The sequence below is a fragment of the Charadrius vociferus genome, unplaced genomic scaffold (genome assembly GCF_000708025.1).
Source record: "Charadrius vociferus isolate BGI_N301 unplaced genomic scaffold, ASM70802v2 scaffold444, whole genome shotgun sequence".
Lineage (NCBI taxonomy): Eukaryota > Metazoa > Chordata > Aves > Charadriiformes > Charadriidae > Charadrius > Charadrius vociferus.
The window spans coordinates 567538-584632 of record NW_009648242.1 but is presented as its reverse complement, the minus strand read 5'-3'; the positions used below and the strand labels follow the sequence as shown (position 1 = coordinate 584632).

Sequence of the window (17095 nt, the reverse complement as noted above, 5' to 3'; positions counted from 1 at the left end):
AAAGTGCTTTTTTAAACTGTGATAATTACGTCCACACTGCTAGCAGGTAAGGTTTCTTCTTTAATAGTGTCACTGCACATAAGGGTATGGATCTTTTACAGGTAGAAAAACTGTGATTTCTGACATAGTAAGTGCAGTTGAGTCCCGACTGTGGCTATTGGTGGTGGTGCAGGATGAACAGCTGGTGTTGTAACAGGATCTCTGACTACATTACTCTGTTGTCCAGCCTGTGACATGAGGGTTTTCACCTCAAAGAGGTGGTTAAAAAATTCAGGTCCATCTGACAAGCCAGCAGCAGCAGTGGCTGCAGGCAAGGCCAGTGTGGTCTTTTCTACTATGCAACAGTTGGCAGGGATGGCTGCAGTCTGCAACAGCAGGCAGTAGCCACTGCTTCTGCCCTGCCGCTGTTTACCCCGGACAAGACCTTTATTTGTTCAGTCTTACCCTTTTTTTTGTGGTTGAGGGGAAGGGAGGGAAGCATGAGGAGAGAGTTTTGGTATACATACACTGCCAAGTCCTCTGCTGTCCTCTGCGGTATTAGAAAGCGTCCACAGAGACTAAAATTTGGTTGTCTTTTCTGAAAAGGGCTTATAATGGTCTTGCAGACCAAATTGTTATCTACAGCTAATCCCTGCTTCCCACAGGGAGGAGTGCTGCAGGTCCAGTCAATTCTGGTCCCACCACAAGTCAACACAACCAGGGACCACTCTCACACCACTGAAGTGCAACCTGTATCCCCGGGTACAGAGACTTGTTCCCTCCTTTACTTCAGCAGCAGAAAGAGGCAGAAATGAAGGCAGGACTCTCTAAATTTCAGGAAAGGCTGAAACTGGTCAGTTGGAATACGGAGAGTACCAGGAAACAGGAGCACCTGTGTTGCATAGCTTTGGGCAGGTCAATTATCCCTTCTGTAGTGAAATTGCCCTTTGCATAAGGTATGAATAATAATACTCAACGTACCTTGCAGGAGTGTTACAGAGCGTGCAGTTAATTATTTTTTTTACAGTGCTTGTAATATATAAAACCCTAAATGAGTGCTAAGTATTATTGTGATTTAATTTTATTGAGGGTTAAACATTGGTGACATGCCCAGCTGAGCATTTGCTGGCAGCGAGCTAGGCAAGTGACCAGCAGCAAACGTGTTTAGCAGCAAGCAATGGACAAAAAAGGAAAACGGTGCTAACTTATTCAGTCCTACGTATTTTTTTTCCTGTTACCACCGCACTTTTCCCATGAAGCAAATAGAGGTGATCAAAATACCAAACTGGAACTCTATATTCTAATAGACTTAGATTTTACTGTATAAAAGGCAAATAAAGGTTAATGGCATGAAAATTCATGTTGTAGGAGGGTGAGAGTGCGGAAGTGCCTTCAGGCGTGCCCTGAATGGTCCTTAAATGATAGCTTTTGGAAATAGATCGTACCTGCGTGGCTGATTTTTCACGGGGGGAGTAGCATGCCCTGGGTGCTGGTTCCTGCACGTTTCATGATACTGCTAATGAGGGTTTTGCATTGCCAGCAAAGTGGACTAAAAACCTGGGGGGAAATTACTTGGATAGGGTTGGTACCCCATGGCAGCAGCACCAGAAAGGGAGTGTGCAGGGAGGGGGGTGTGTGTGTGGGCGCACGTGTTGGGGGGTGCTCCTGAGTTTGAAACATGAGTCAGTGCCAGACTCTGACGCGTTTCTGTGTTAGAGCTGCCGAGTGTAAGAGAGGGAGAGACTGTGTGTGTGATTTCTCCAGCTTGTTCTAATTTGGCGTGAAATGGGGGCTTTCCAGTGGTGGGGTTACTCCAAGTGTGATCGCGCTAGCAGGTTTCACGTTGCACCTCGGCAGTGCGTATGCCTCCCATGCGTTTTGTTACTGCCTGCTCAGTCTCGTTAATTTTTATTAGGTGTGAAATGCAAAGGCTTGTCCTAATTACCACTGGTGGATGATAGCACAACTGAATAACAATCTTTTGATAATCAGGGCTAACTTCTGCCCTTGGATAATTACACACCAGGCTTACTGAAGCTGATGTTTTCCTGGTGGGGAAGAAGGATTTGGCCCACACTTTGTATGCATTAATTCACCGTCTTTGCTCTGTGACAGTGTCCTGAGGAACAGGTCCAAAGGTCAGCGAAGCAGAGAAGGATCTTTCCAGTGTCTTTTTTTAAGCTTTGGGCCAAAGTCTGCATCCTACCCTTGTTCTTATTGCATTTGAGAACATTGCTTGGCCCTGGACTTTCTCAAGGTTTGCTTTCTTCGCCGTGTCTAAAAGCTGTCATGGTCACTTACCCAAACATAGTGACAGCATTAACTCCACAGTTAAGTTCTTGTTTAGTGGTGTTTCTGAAAATACCAATTGCTGCAAGAAAACAAATGGTAGGGATGCAGCATGTGTTGCACATAATGATAATTTATTACCCTTTTTTTTTTTTAAATTATAGTATCAAATCTAGGGGGCAAATCTCAAATCCTGTGAAATTCATGGTGCAATGGCAGTTTATTTGAAAGAACCGTACATTTGTCCCTAAATCTTACAAGTCCTTAACTACAATTTGCTTTCTTGCATGCCACTCACCTTTAAGATGATACTCCTTTTTTGGCATTATTAATTATCATTATTGTTGTTGCTGTTATTATTCCAGGAGATCTGTATGGGAGGAACGCTGAAATCTGGATTAAAAATAGCGTTTTCATGTCCTCCCACTCACTGTACTTTGTGCACAGAATGCCTTTTATAAATGCAGACTTTCTGCTTGGCTAGATAAAAGAAGCTGTCACTTCATTTCCATAACGAAGTCATTCCCAGGAGAATTTCATTGTTTTAGCAATAAAATTTTTCTAAAAGGCCTTTTATTTTGCTTGAGAAAGGTAACAGAAATGAACTTCTGACTGGTTATTCCACAAAACAATTAGCAGAAAGCAAGCCTGTCTTGATTTGAGGTGAGGAGATTTGTATGCGTACGAATTCCTTTTCGTGTAAGATGAGAATGGATTCCTAACTGAAAACATACCCCCCAGTCTTGTACAAAATCACAATTTTTTTTTCCTTGCTCGCAGAGACATCGTACATCTTTATCAGCACTCTTCTGAATAAATTTGGTCATATCCTTAAGTTCAGCCCTATTTCAAGTGGCCCTTGCATGACTTCTGATTCAGATGCTTTCCTGAATTAAAGGCAGTTGTGGATAATCATTGCCAGTTACTACAGTGCATTTATTTTGTTAACAGGTATGTTCTTATTCTCTGAGAAGAATGATCTCTGTATGCTGTACCGAGCCTGAGTGCTTCTTGAAACAGGGACTGTGCTTTTGCTATTAAGCACAGTGGCAGGCCTCGTCCCTCCCTGCCCGCGTGCAGGATGCTGCCATGGCCTCTCTTGCCACTTCTCCAGCATATCTCACCCCTTTTCTCAGCTAGTCTGTGTCCCATGCCAGCATGACATTCCTTTTCTCTGAATGTCGAACATGCTAAAGCATGTCAGAATTAGAGCATCAAAGAAGTGCTGATACAGGAGGCATATACAGTAAGCAAAATGTTCTATGGCTTGGATTTAGTTCTCTCTTTTTGTTTTTTGGCTATTGCTCATTTGCCACACATTTTGAGACATGTTTAGGTTTTGCTAAGTATGAATCAATGCAATTACCACTTCAGTCACTGTAGACAGCCTACTACCAGGTAGTAGTAGGTATGTGTAGTCAAGAACAAAAGGAAAGAGGAAAAAAATGTTTTCTTCATAGTCAGGAAGGCCTTTATAGATTTGGCATCACACTTAAAATTGCATCGTATTGAAGAAATGCAACAATTTCGGAAAGTATTATTTATAGGAAGGTTTGTGAATTCAGGATGTGATATTCTGACTCACCCAACAGCAAACATGTTTGCACTCCGGCTGGTATGACTCACGCTGGCATTTGTCTTTAGCGTGGCAATTGTTTTAGCCCTGTACTTGGTGCGCGATGAATGAAACGGCTGAGGTCCCCTGTTGCAGATTTACTACGTGCAGCTACGCTGGTAAATCACAGGCTCAGCTGTAGAGTATTTCCTGTAACACACACACACATGCACACACACACACATATGCGTGCGCGCCCCCCCAAGTAATACCTTACTTTTAAAGACTAGATTCATAGAAAGGAAATGCATAATTACAGTGCTGGCTTTTGCACCACATAAAGCAGCCCACATCAAAAGATGTTTGCCATTAATGTTTCAACAGGTAATCTCTGGATTTATTGCCAAGCTGTGTTCCTGTTACTTAGCGCTCAGTGTTGAAATCGTTGAAACCTTTGTTGTACGCTAGCGTAGTCATCTTAATCCTGCAAAAAAGTTAGTCAATAGTGCCTTTGTTTTCCAGCACTGTGTTTCACGTTGCATCAGCAGCACAGAAGACGTGGCCACGCTGGAAGCGGGGAGAAGGTTAAGGGTGGGTTCTGGGCTGATTTCCTAAGGAAGCGAGGCTCATGCGGTGGCATTGTTAGTGCCTGTGCCTGTGTGTGCGTCCCCAGCTCATGTTACTTGGGTCCTCCTCGACCCAAGCTGCTGCCATGGGTAGAGGCTATGGGGAAGCTGGTCCCTGAAAGCTTTGTGTAAGTAAGCAGCTGAAGACCCGCGGGAACCTGTGGCTGAGCCCAGTGAGGCAAATCTTACTGGTGCCAGGGAATCGTTACGGTGGGCATCTGCTGGGATTACTGCTGATGCCTTTCCGCTGGTATTTGTTAATGCTACAACCCACAGAGCTGTCTTCTTCAGGTGGTTTATCTTTGGTTTGTTAAAATATTACAAATAAACAGAACCTCAGCTGTTTTTTTTGGGTGCTGCTACCCTTTGGGACTCCCAGTGTTTGGATTCCCCCTTCACTGTGGTCTGTTTGCAGTAGAGCTGTGGTCATTGTGAGATGTCTGTACGTTTAAAGCAGGGCTGGAGCTCGTTCTCATCTGTAACAAGTTACAAGGGGGCTGCAGTTCTTCAAATATGCAGGAGGCTCATTGTCTCAACTCAGGGCTGAGATGCATTTTTTGCCTAATAGCTTCCACAAAAGAAAAAAGAGAAATATTTATGTCATGTAACAGAAGCATCCAGAGTGGTTATTTTTATTGCTTCTATCTGTTAAACATTACTGGCTCTGAGCCTGAATTATTAAGGACCATTTGAATTCTTTTTGCAATTTCTTCTACTCAGAAGACCTGTAGGAATGACTCTGTTACAAACATGCAAGCAATAGAATTGTTTTTACTTAAAACCTGTGAGTGAGAATGAAGAAAGCTGGCATGCGAAGAGGCATGTAAATCAGCGTTGAAATCCCCCCTCCTTCCTCCTGCTATTCCTGCTTTGATAGCCATGAGAAAGTTGCAAATAGGGGGTGCTGATGTTAATGGGATGATGGATTTTTATTAAAAAATATGTCATTGACCTCTGATAAGAGGTATTTGTGAGGTATTTTTCTTCTTCCAGTTCTGTACTATTGCTTCTTAGACAAAACAACCTAGACATGGTCCTGTTAGTTTTCTTTTGCTTGGTGGCATTGTACATTGCACTTACTGCCTACCTCTTTACTTGCTCTTTTAATACCTTATGCTGTACTTTCTTCCTGGAAAAAAATCTTGTAGAGCTTTGAAACTAAGCACAGTAAGTGAAGCACAGGGCTAAACACAGTTTAACCTCAAGTCTTCTTGGAAAAAATGGGTATTACTGAAATACAAATAACGAGTATGGTTGTGTTTGCTGTTATTTATGTAAAGGTGATGTCTCAGAGGTCCTAGTCAGAGTTGTATTTGTATTGTTACTAGGCATCATGTGAACAGAGAGTGTAAGTTTGAGCATGTGTGCGTATTTTTGTATTTACAACTGCCCCTGTGGTGATGAACCTTCATCTATTTTCTGATCACTTGTTTGAAGGTGTTGGGGTGAGGGAATGGGTAGCGAGAGGAATGGGGACCACTCTGGGAACAAAGTTGCTTCCGTGGTTTCCAGATAACAGGTTTTGAAGGACTGATGTCCAGTGAGTAGGGCTGAGAAAACCCATTCCTGATCTACTTGTGTAGGTCGATGCTAAAACCGGGGGCAGTTTACCTGAGCCTTAATTGGGAAAAATACCTGCTGTGGATGAAATAATGATGAATAATGGTTTTTTACATTAAATCTTGGGACACTGATTTCTAGACAACTGGCAGTTAATGTTAGTTTTACAGAATCAGTGGTCATCTTCAGTAGCGGCTCCTGCACTTGAGGGCGTGAGCTGCAGCCTTATCCTTTCAGCCCCATGTGCTGGTCCTGTCTGTCTGCTTTTTGCAGACAGATGTTCCCATCCTGCAGCACTTTGTTTTCCCTGTGAGTAAGCGCTTGCACTGAAAATGCCATTCACACAGGAAAGATGCGCCGTGCTGTGGCAGCCCATAGATGTGTCCACAGACCTGGGGAAGGTAACATACATCTTGTTCACCCTACTACAAATTGCGGGGCAGGATGGATTGCTTCTTTCTCTGAGCCCCATGATCTGCATTCTGTTTTTCTGGTTTAGGACCTGCAGGATATGCAGTGTGCTGACAACTTGATTTATTATTCCCTTACACCCAGATACAGTTATTCACCCTGCACAATGTGGGTGTAACACCTTGTGAAGTTGGGCATTTCACTATGGACCACATGCAAAGCCATGGGAAGTGCTTGTTTCTGTGACAAAGCTGTGGAGAATCAAGCTTCAGATGAGGAATGGATGCTAAACAGCAATCGGATTGATGCCTGCCTGTTTTATGCAAGCAAAAGCTCTTTTGTGCTCAGGCGATGTTCCTTCATCGTAGCCTTAAAGTAGATATAATTGTGATTCAAGTCTTTTTTACACTAGCAGAACAATTAATGTAAAGATGACTCAGCCCCATCAGGAGCAGCCTTTGTACCCTAGACAAAGTGTCAGGAGATTTTCAGATAGGTAAAGTTTGGCTTGGCTGTTGTAGGGAAGCTTTTGGTGACTTGAAATCTGAAAGATAGTTAATTCTTGGTTGGTTTGTGGGTTTTGTTGTTTGGTTTGGTTTTGTTTTGTTTTTTCATTTCCATGAGAAGCTTTTCTATATGTGTGAAATCAGCTAAACCTGTTGAAAATCATTTAGAAGTTTTTTCCTGACATGATAGATGATACGCGCATTAGGTAATTGAAATTGCACACTCTCCAGGAAGATACAACCTCACCTTTCCCATTTGTGGTGGGGCAGGATCGAACCTGTCTAAAACTATTTCATGCAGAGGGAGAATAAAGGAGGAAATGAGTTACGGTTTTGAGTTGAAGGATTAGTTGTGGGATAATAGCAAACAACGAAACAACTTGGAAACAATGCTGCTATCTCTTAAACAGTTTTATTAGCTTATGCTGATTTGTGAATTAGGAAAACCAAATTACATGATGCAAGAGAGCAAGGAATGGCAATTAAAAACCTGCAGGAAAGGACTAGAAAAACTGTGATCTCTCACTGCCTGCTCTTCAAAGCAAGATGAAGAGCATGACCTTTTCTTGGAATAAATATGGGATATTACACAGAGCTGACTTCTGGTTTTCAGTTTTGCCAATTTGCAGTTGCTCGCTTGTACTATGGTTCTTATTTGTTGATTGCCCTGGGGTCCAATTTTAGTAGCTAAATACTCCCAAGAAGTACTTCCATGTTCTTTGATTTGAGGTCTGTTCATCTCTCAATTACACTTCTAATCTGTCAACTCAATGTCCTTTTCAGCACTCAAAGGCAGGGCTGTGCTGTTCTATTTGAATAACCATAATGCTGCGGGATCACAAAAAACAGCTTCCTTGCATAACACTTCCCTTTTATAGCCAAGATGCGATCGGTAACTGTGTATGTGAAAATGATTCATTGATCATGTTGAAACCTCAGGTGCAAAGACTGGTTAAAACCTGGTTATACTGCAAACCCGCTTTCCTTGTTGGTCCCAACTTACGACTCTTTTGAATGTTCCAAGAAGAGCATGTCGTCACAGCCTGTCAGATCTGCATAGCAAAAAGATTGTCCCAGTTAGGGAATAATGAGTGCTCTGCTCTTCAGGTGAGGATTGTGCTTCAGGAAGCAGCATATCTCCCTGTGCATCCTGTAGTTTGTGCCATGCTGTCTTTAAATCTTAAGTATAAAAATGTCTGGAATCAGTTGCAGGCAGACGTGCCTTGCCCCTACCAGGAAGAAGTGCCTGCGGGTGAGGTCAAGTGAGCAAGTTGTAGCAGATTAAACTAGCTTGTGAATTTACAGCGCATCGTCTGCTCCGTACTAACTGGCTGTGTGCGTGGTGCAGCCTACGGTAAATACAAGGTCTCTCACCCCTTTTTTCCCTGAGAGGGTAGGCTGCCTTGCTTCGTGTCATCTTTCCTGTGCAATAAGCGCGCAAGGAAAAGGAAATCTGCTCTGGAGGATCACTGCACTGTGTTGCACAGATGCTGCTTGTGACTTGTTCCTGTGTCCACGCGCTGGCAGGGGTCTGCAAGACAAATTCCAGACCGATAACAAGATAACTGCATAGTTAGCACGCAACGCTTCCTCCTGTTTCAGCAATTGGAGCCTTGTTTAGCTTGAACAGAACCAAAATCCTAATCCTGATGGTTGAATTTAGTGAAAGGACTTCCACGAGCGCAGTGGGTGTCAGCCCAGTTGTTACACAGAGCTGACTCTCCAGGGAGTCTCAGAGGAGTGCGTGCAGGGAGGAGCTGCAAAATCTGGTATGAGACAAGGTATGCATGGAGTAAACTTCCCTGCGCTTACTAAAAATAGTTGGAAGCCATCTAGTTTTGGCAGAAATGTTAAATATTTTCTCGTAGTCCCTTGGAATCCATTTTCAGGTTCCTGTGAGTGTTGAATGACAGAAGACGGGGGCCGAATGAATTTTTGGGGGGAAATAATTAAAAAATAGCATTTTTTGGAGATTTTTGGATCACCAAATTATTGGGGAAGAAAACAAATCATTTTGAAAATGCTGAAATGTTTCATTTTTAGATTTAGAAACAAAAAGTTAACATTTAGAAACAAAGTATTTTGAGTATTTTGAGCTTTTTTTTTATCATGAGAGTCACTTAATTTAAATAAAAAACTAATTACTTGAAAATAAATTGGTTTGGATTAAGCAAAATGTTGAGGGTTGACTTAAAAATAGGGTTAGTTTGTTTGTTTTTTGCTTTTTCGTCTGCTTTCTAAAGTTAAAAAGCTTGTGAGATCATTTCAAACAGTGTGCTTCTCTGTCAGATAAGCAGCGGAGTCCCATTTCAGTAGAGGAGAGAAGCTGTTGACCAACATCCTGGAAACCAGGGCCTGAAGGCACTGCTGCTGTCACACAGGAGCTGTACTTCCAGCTCAGTTTCTTAAACTGGGGAGACTTTTGTAACAGGTATCTTGCATTGCTACAATCCATCAGGGAGAGGACAAAGACGCATATAACTGAGACTAGCGGTCATCGTCATCATCACTGCCAGTGTGCCTTGGAGAGTCCCAAAGCTGGACTCTGGTTGACAGATGCTGTTCTGTGAGAGCTTTAGCCTCATCCAGTAAATCCAAGAGTAGTCATACACCAAAGCTGCATCCGCTGGGCAAATACTGGTTTGGGTTTTGGAAGGTTTTGTTGTTGTTGCTTTGTATGTTCAACTAAACCAGGCCGTCTCAGGCCTGTAAACTTTTTTCAATAGTTGTCATTGCGTTGCCTTCCCTCTGCCGTTCACCCATGAACTGCGCTTGTCCGTCTGTCTGGCTTGTTTCCTGCCTTCGCATAGGGTGAGATTCATCTGCATGCATCTGTAGCCATCTAATCTGAGCTCAGTGTCTAGACTCACTTTATGGAGGGAGAGAAGCAGACCTTTCTAGAGAGTGATTCATTCTGTCCTAAAGCAGATGCTTAAGATAGGTCAAATTAATCATTTTCTAGATTGTCTAGTTTCCTCCGCTGAAAGTAAAGAAAGCTTGCTCTGTCTCAGGTGTAGACTTTTGTTCTACACATGTTTTTGGTTTGGGGACATGGATTGCAGCGTAGCGCTGGTAAGATGGGATCTGTATGAAATTACATGTGAAATGTTTGAGGAGCCTTAAGTCAAGGAGGTGGTAAAGGCTTGTGACACAAAGTGAAACTAAGAATTTAGGAACCACAAGTAGACTATGGGAACCTGGCTGAAGGAAAAAGCCCTGTGGGCCCTGTGGAAATACGCACTCTATTTTAAGTATTCTGTGTGGGGTTCACATAAAAATGAAGCACAGCAGTTTTCCCAGACCCCAGTAAAAGGGCTGAGGATAGTCTGATACGTTGTACAGTAGGTCAAAAAAAATTAAGAGTTGGTCTACAAAGAAATTCTGTCAAAAAATAAGCATGAAAAGAACCGCATGATATTAAAAATCTCAGATGTGAAAAATACTTCCTACTGAGGAATAGCAAGAGTGTGTGTGTGTGTGTTTTTGGTTTCGGTACTCCTCTGTTGCAATATTACAGATAACCACAGAAATAGATAGGTGTTTGCGTCCCCTTAGAGGAGTTCATTGAGAACAAAAGTAATCCTGTATGGATCTCTCTGCACACCATGGACTTTGTTTGCACACACTTTTCAGAAGAACAATCCCAAGTAGTTTTTTCTTTGTCTTGTTATGGCAACAGAAGTATCCAAGACCTATTTTAATTATGTATCCGTCTCAGCATCTCTGAACTGGGTTTTAATTGTTGGTAGTAAGAAGTACATAGCAAATGACTCTTCCTATCCTAGATCAGTGTTTGACGTACACTCACTCTGCACTGGAATCTCCATCCTGGGAGCTTACTAAAAATGCATTTGCTTCAAGGAGATGTAGGAATCAATTGTTCATTTGCTAAACAGCTCTATGGATTTTCCTCTTTTTATTCCTTGCTTTCATTTCTTACTTTGTTTTGCTTTTCTTTTACAGCTCTATCTTACTTTATTTGAAAGAGGAAAGCCAGTGAGGACCTGTGAGCAATCCGGCACTTTCTGAAAAATCTTCATGCTAAAGGATAATCCAGAATTCCCCGAAGAAGAACATAGTGAATGTTGTGAGTTCCTAGCAGCCGTAACGTGTACTTGCAATTGTGTCTTTTGGGGGTGTGTGGTATCTGCACTTCAGTGTTTTCTCCTATCCCTGTGATGTACTGAGCATCTTTTTTCTCTGCTGAAACCAAAGCCAGACTTAAATATTTCTCCCTTTCTCTTTTTTGTTTCTTTTAATGTCTTCAAGGGTAGAATAGTGTTATCTAAGGAAAGATGCGGTGTTTCTTTTCCTTGGACTGCTACAATTATTTAACACATTACTATCACTTTTTAGTTAAATATGTAAGCCGTCATTTGAAGCCCTTGTGAATGTGTAGCCTAACAAGAATGAAAAATTTTGTGGATAACAGGTCAGCAATCTACAGGTCAGATTCAGGAGTTTTATACATGCTTATACAATGGTTGGAATTATTTGGCCACTTTCAAATTAGAGGAATGCCAATGTGGTTATTTGCACCTGGTATTCCAAACTCCTGTTGCTTTGATTGGTTCGTTGTATTAGTTTGAGTATTTTCAATACAAATGCTCCTCTCAGAGGCTTGTCTTTGTGGGAATTGGAGAAACACACCTTTCAGAGGGAAACACAGTCACGTAACTAAGACCATTTAAAAGAAACTGTTTGCATGAGGGATAGCTAAAGAGAAGGCATAAATATTTTCATGTTCGTTGTTTTCCTCCTGAAGCCCACTGCTTTTCTGGGTTGAAATGGGTAAATGTGCAGATCAAATGTAAACATCCTCACAAACAGAGGAAAACAAGAATTATCTGCGTGTCAGGTTTGAGAATAATCCTTATTTTTGTCTTAAGAAGGAACCTTGGGAATTTCAAAATTAGGTGAGTGAGTATTTAAATGCTTATGCCCCAAGTATGCAGTGGTCCTTCAGGATGTTAATGATAAAACAGCTGCAGATTCGTCCATTTTAAGTAAATTAGTTTTTGCACTTTCCATAAATCTAGTAAATATATTTTATGACTGCTGGGCATGCCTTCTAGCTCCCTGGAAGTTGGATGCCCTACTTTGCTCTACTTTTCCCTTTGGGTTCAGGCTTTGGGAAGCAGATTGAGACAGATTCTAAGCAGTGCTGCTTTCCCAAGAGCCGCTTGCAAAATAGATGTTAGAGAATACAGTAAAAAATCTTTGTCGTCTCTCCCCTTTCCTGCATGCTTTGATCTACAGTGAAATAGTTAACAAAGCTGACATTTTGAGTTGTTAGTTACTAGTACTGCTAAGCTGCCGAGTTAGTAACTCATTAAGATGAATAAGGGGCCTCTGAGACCTGGAGCATCTCACTGTCTTATATCCAAGCAGACGTGACTGTATCAGCTTATTCCCACACTTTGAAAGACTTCTTCAAAACCACAAGGGCTTACTTTGCGCACTGACATCCTAGAGCAGAGGAGGGCAGCCTTGAATAACAACAACAACAACAATAATAATAATAATGCTGATAATAATAATAATAATAAAAACCAACTGTCCTAGCATGCAAACCGGTTCGGGTAACAGGAGATGTTCAGGATGTTGCAGTGACCTCCACTGATTGCAACAGCAGCACCACCTCATGCTGAGGAGAGAGGAGAGCATTCACCGGGTCCTCTAAAGCATGTGGTGTGCCAGATCAGCCAGATAAACTGCATGAGAAAAGGAGGTGATTATCAGGCATTACAGGGGATGGAGTATCTTTCAAAGATGCTGGCGGTATGATTATTACATTCTGACCTGTCCTAAATGGTTTAAAATGATCCTGCTTAAAGCGCCAGCACGGTGGTTTGCTATTGTGGTGCCAAACCCTCAAATGACACTCATGAGTCCTGGGTTTGCATGGAAAAAGCAGCACTCTTCTCACCAGGTATGGATGGAAAGAAGTGCTTTTGAGGAATGGCTCTCACTTTGGCATCCAGGACTGGTTTCTTTTGGGGAGTCTTTGTAGGTGACAGAGAGCCATTTAGAAGTTCCTTGAGAGCGTATTTTGTCACCTGGCTTCTGCTTGGAGGACAATGCTGCAAGAAGGAGGCGGTTGGCCAGGCTCCTCCTCTTCCCTCCCTTCCTTCCTTTATCCTCTTGATGAGACAGGAGTACCAGAGATGAGGAAGGGTTGTGTTTTTGCTGGAAGGAAATGCCAGCATACAGTGATTTAACTGAAGAACACTGCACTCTCTTCCCTGAGTGTTTGCAGGGTATCATCATCTTAAGATGTGTGGAAAGCAGTCAGACCTTTCCCATTGCAAGTGGTAGGTGTTCTCATCCCTTCCATCTCCTCCTGCTGCCACCCAGGCAAATTTCAGAGGAAGGGGTGTGTGAGGAGGGAGGGGGACAGTAGATTGGGACCAGTGTCTTGTATCCACCTAGAAACTGCCTGCTTACTAAACAGTACAAATGTCTCGCTTCCTTTCTCCTGCTCTCCTCATTTGGATGAAGCACATTTCTGGAATAGCAGCGCTTGTACAAATCAAGTCCATATTCCTCTTCTGCAGAGAGAGAAAGGGATGTCAGGAGGATTCGTTAAGGAGGAACGTTTATTTCACTTACCGAGGGGCAAAAACAAAGCCAGACAAGGCTCCTTTGCTCTCGCAGGAGGGTACCTTGCGAGTTCCAGCATACGGTTTTGTAATTTTCTGGTAGGATTTAGGTATCCTGAGGGTTTTTTTTCCATTGTGAAAATAGATGCCACAGCTTTTTTGGAGTGCTAGCCGCACAAGCACAAACACATTCTGACAGAAGCAATGAATAAACTCTTCGTGTTCCTCACTCACAGGCATTTTTTCACTTTTTTTTTTGCGCTTATGCGAAAACCTCTGGCACGGTTTGTGGGAAATGGAAAATAAATCTCTAAATCCAGTATGTGTCAATAACTGCAGTGTGTTCAGTTGATCTCATATCTATAGCTGTTATTTTGGGCAAACTGCAGATGGCAGGGTAGTAAACATCCCTGTTTCTCACTCTGACAGGCTTTCCATGCCCACCTTCAGTGGGAACCTGCCGCTGTAAGGTCTGGCCTCAGAGAGGGTCTCGAGGACTGCGGCCACACAAGGCTTAGCCCCGGTCCCATCCCATTTTTTGAGCTGCTGCCTCCTTTCTCCGCTCCTTGGCCCTCTTCACTCCCCTTGCCCTGGTCCTATCTCATTCGTACACCTCCTCTGGCTGCCGGCTGTTTTTCCTGGCACCTGGACCTGTGGCGGGGCGGGGAGTGACAGCTCCTGGAGCTGATGTCAGTGCTGCTTCCTGAGCCGCCTGGCCAGGCTGGCGGTGGCCCAGGCACACCCTCTCCCCAGAGCATCACCTTCTCCGCCTGCCTGCACTGCCGCTGTGGCAGGCCCTCGGAGAGGAGGCATACACAAGTGATGAAAATTGAACGTTCATGAACCTTTTACACCGGTTTTCTGCGAGCAGCCGTCGCCCATGCCTTGAGCCTCAACACTGGGTTTGTGGCGTGGTTGGAAGTGATGCCCCGGTGCCTGTTCAAATGGTGATGAGCTGTGCACGCCTTGGAAGAGCGATGGGAAGTTTTGACACATGCAGCCTTAATGTTTCGGGATGTCTTTGCCTTTGAATTGCTTTGGTATCAGTATGCTAAACCACTTCATATTTTTTTACAGAAATTACCAGGCTACTGACAAAAGACAGAGCTGCATGTGTCCGTTCTTCCAAACAACTGCCCAGTACATGCCACTTAGTATTTATAGGGAGAGGGAAAAAGGGAAGAATCACTGTCATTTGAGAAATGTCTCTCAGAAGCGGCAGTAATTTATTCCCAGGCATTATTCTTCATTAAGAGCTACAGACAGCTGCAGCTTCCCTTTAAATAGAAATTGCACTCTGTAGGCATGCTATACATAGGGCTTCAGGTTTCTGACATTTCTCTGCCAAAAATCAGAAGTATTTCTCACCAAATAAATGTTTATTCAAAAAGTCTTATTTCCTGGCTTTTATTTCACATCACATGCTTCCGCCGGCCAGACAAGAACGACTCAAGGCTGACATTTGGGAGAGGAAGCTGAAACAGTTTGGGTCTCTTGCAGGGCTTCAAAAAAAGTCTCCGACCATAAATCCGGGCCTTCGGTTTGGCAGTTTATTTTATCTGGATTTAAAAGGACGTTGCAGAAATACAGCAGAGCTACTGTGTCTGTGTGGATGAGAAGCAGGCAGTGGTAGATGTTTCTGGGCATCAGGTTTGCTCACCTCCTTTCTGGCCTCGAAGCTGCCATCCTCTGGGTGTGCACAGGCAACAAACCTGCCTTGGTGGCATGCAGCAACTGAGCTTTTTCGGCAGTGGGGCATCCCCTGTACGGTCAGTTTATGGGCACCTACGGACAGCACGCAAGAGCTGGGCTGTGTCCGCTTGCCCCTGCCACCTGCCAGAGAGGTGACCAGGGTGGCTTCGAGTGCTGCAGAAGGATGATGAGGCTGTAAGCTGCCAACGTTCAGTGACCAATGTAGGACCAAACAAATGACTTCTATTCACGTCTGTGCAGCTTCCCCAGATTCACCTATTTTCTTCTTCACATACCTGCAGGCTGACTCCTCAACTCATGACTTCCTAACCTGTCTTTTCCAGCCTGGACTGCTGAGCTTCCTCCTCCTTTGTCTCTGGGGCTTATCTGCTGGATCCGTACTTTCCATTCGGTGTGCCAGCCCCTACCACTCCAGTAGATGACTTTGCTGTCATAGCAGCCCCATTTGGTTGCCTTTTGTAATCTGTGGCTATGCTGTTCCTGTCCAATATAAGATGGCTTCCTCCTCCCTGTCTTCCCCCAGGTCTTCCCACACCCCTAAGTTTATGACTTGCCGTATGCAATCTGTGTATTAAATTAATTTTTAGTTAGGTTATTCATTATTCTTTTGCTTTCTTCTCGGCCGATAGAGCTTCCAGAGAACTGAGAAGTTGTAATTTCTCCAGGGCTAAAATCCAAGTCTTTGATAGGCAGGCATGATGCCTGGGGCCACTACATGTTGCTACCGGTTGTCAGCTTTGTAAAACTTACCCTGCAGAGCAAAGAAATCTGGGCACAAAGATTGTTCTCCTCTCTTACTGCGGCAAGCTGTAGTTTCCCAGTCTGTTCTGCCTTCCCTTCATTGTCTTCCAAGCAAATGGCTGTAAGATTATGACTCCCATGTTTGGACTGAGAACAGCTTTTGCCTGAGCAAACAGATTTCTCTTTGGCAGTCACTTTAACTGCTGCCCCAGCTTTTCGCTGTCAGCTTTGTTTCATGATTTGCCGTTGGAGAAGTACAGGCAATACTAGTGCATTGGAGCAAGTAAATGAAGCAAGCAAGGCAGGTGAATGTGTTTGTTAATGATTACAATACCTGGGTGATTGCAGTATGATCCATGAGGGAAAAGCTCCTGTAGTTCAACAGTGTTGCTTGTGGTTGCTCTTATTTTTCACTTGGTGGTGTCAGCTGGAGAAACTTCAGGTCCTTGCTTGCAGCGCTTCTTGATCCAAGAGACTTCCCGTTTAAACCAAGAAGCAGCATTGGGAACGAAGCCTAGCCTTCACAGATGATAGTATGGCATGAAAGTTGCTCTAGTATTTGCAAGTTGTGTCTGGGTTGAAGCTGACCAAAACACAGTTGTCCCATGCCTGTCAGAATATTTCTTCTGCCTCTCCTCTGTTTCAGTGCTGCTTTGTTGTACTGCTGTGTTAGTGAGCATCACTGGTGAGCTGGTTTGCTGCACTGGGGATGACCCTAACAGTATCTAGTAGCCTGTCGATGCTTCTCACAAAGCTGATAATGTTGGTGGCAGCAGCAGCAGGAAGAGAATATAAATTAAGCTCTCCGAGAAGGGAGGTTTTTTCCATGTTCTGTTTGGAGCATGCATTTAAAAGAAAAGACTGCTACTACTTGTAGGTTAGCTAAAAGAGATCACAAGCCCTTTGTAGCAGAATACTATTCTGAACTACTTGTTCATTCAGATTTATTCCAGGTTTGTTGGCAGCCTGCCAGGCATGTTGACCCTGGATGCTTATGTTGGGAAAGAATATTAGATACTTTTCAAGAAACTGGCAGTATTGATGCTATCAGTGTTCCTTCTCAGTGAGTTTTATGTTTCTGGTTGTTAATCAGCATTGGTGTTCCCAGATTCA

The 17095-nt window shown here is 43.4% G+C and overlaps 1 protein-coding gene across 1 annotated transcript in view; it reads left to right on the top strand.

Annotated features, from left to right (window-relative positions):
* Positions 1 to 10889: 10889 nt before the first annotated feature.
* Positions 10890 to 17095, top strand: part of ATXN1 (ataxin 1) — an 86962-nt gene continuing 80756 nt past the window's right edge. The window contains exon 1 of the mRNA XM_009884169.1: positions 10890 to 11013. The gene's annotated coding sequence lies outside the window, so the exon portion shown is untranslated. The remainder of the gene's footprint in view (positions 11014 to 17095) is intronic.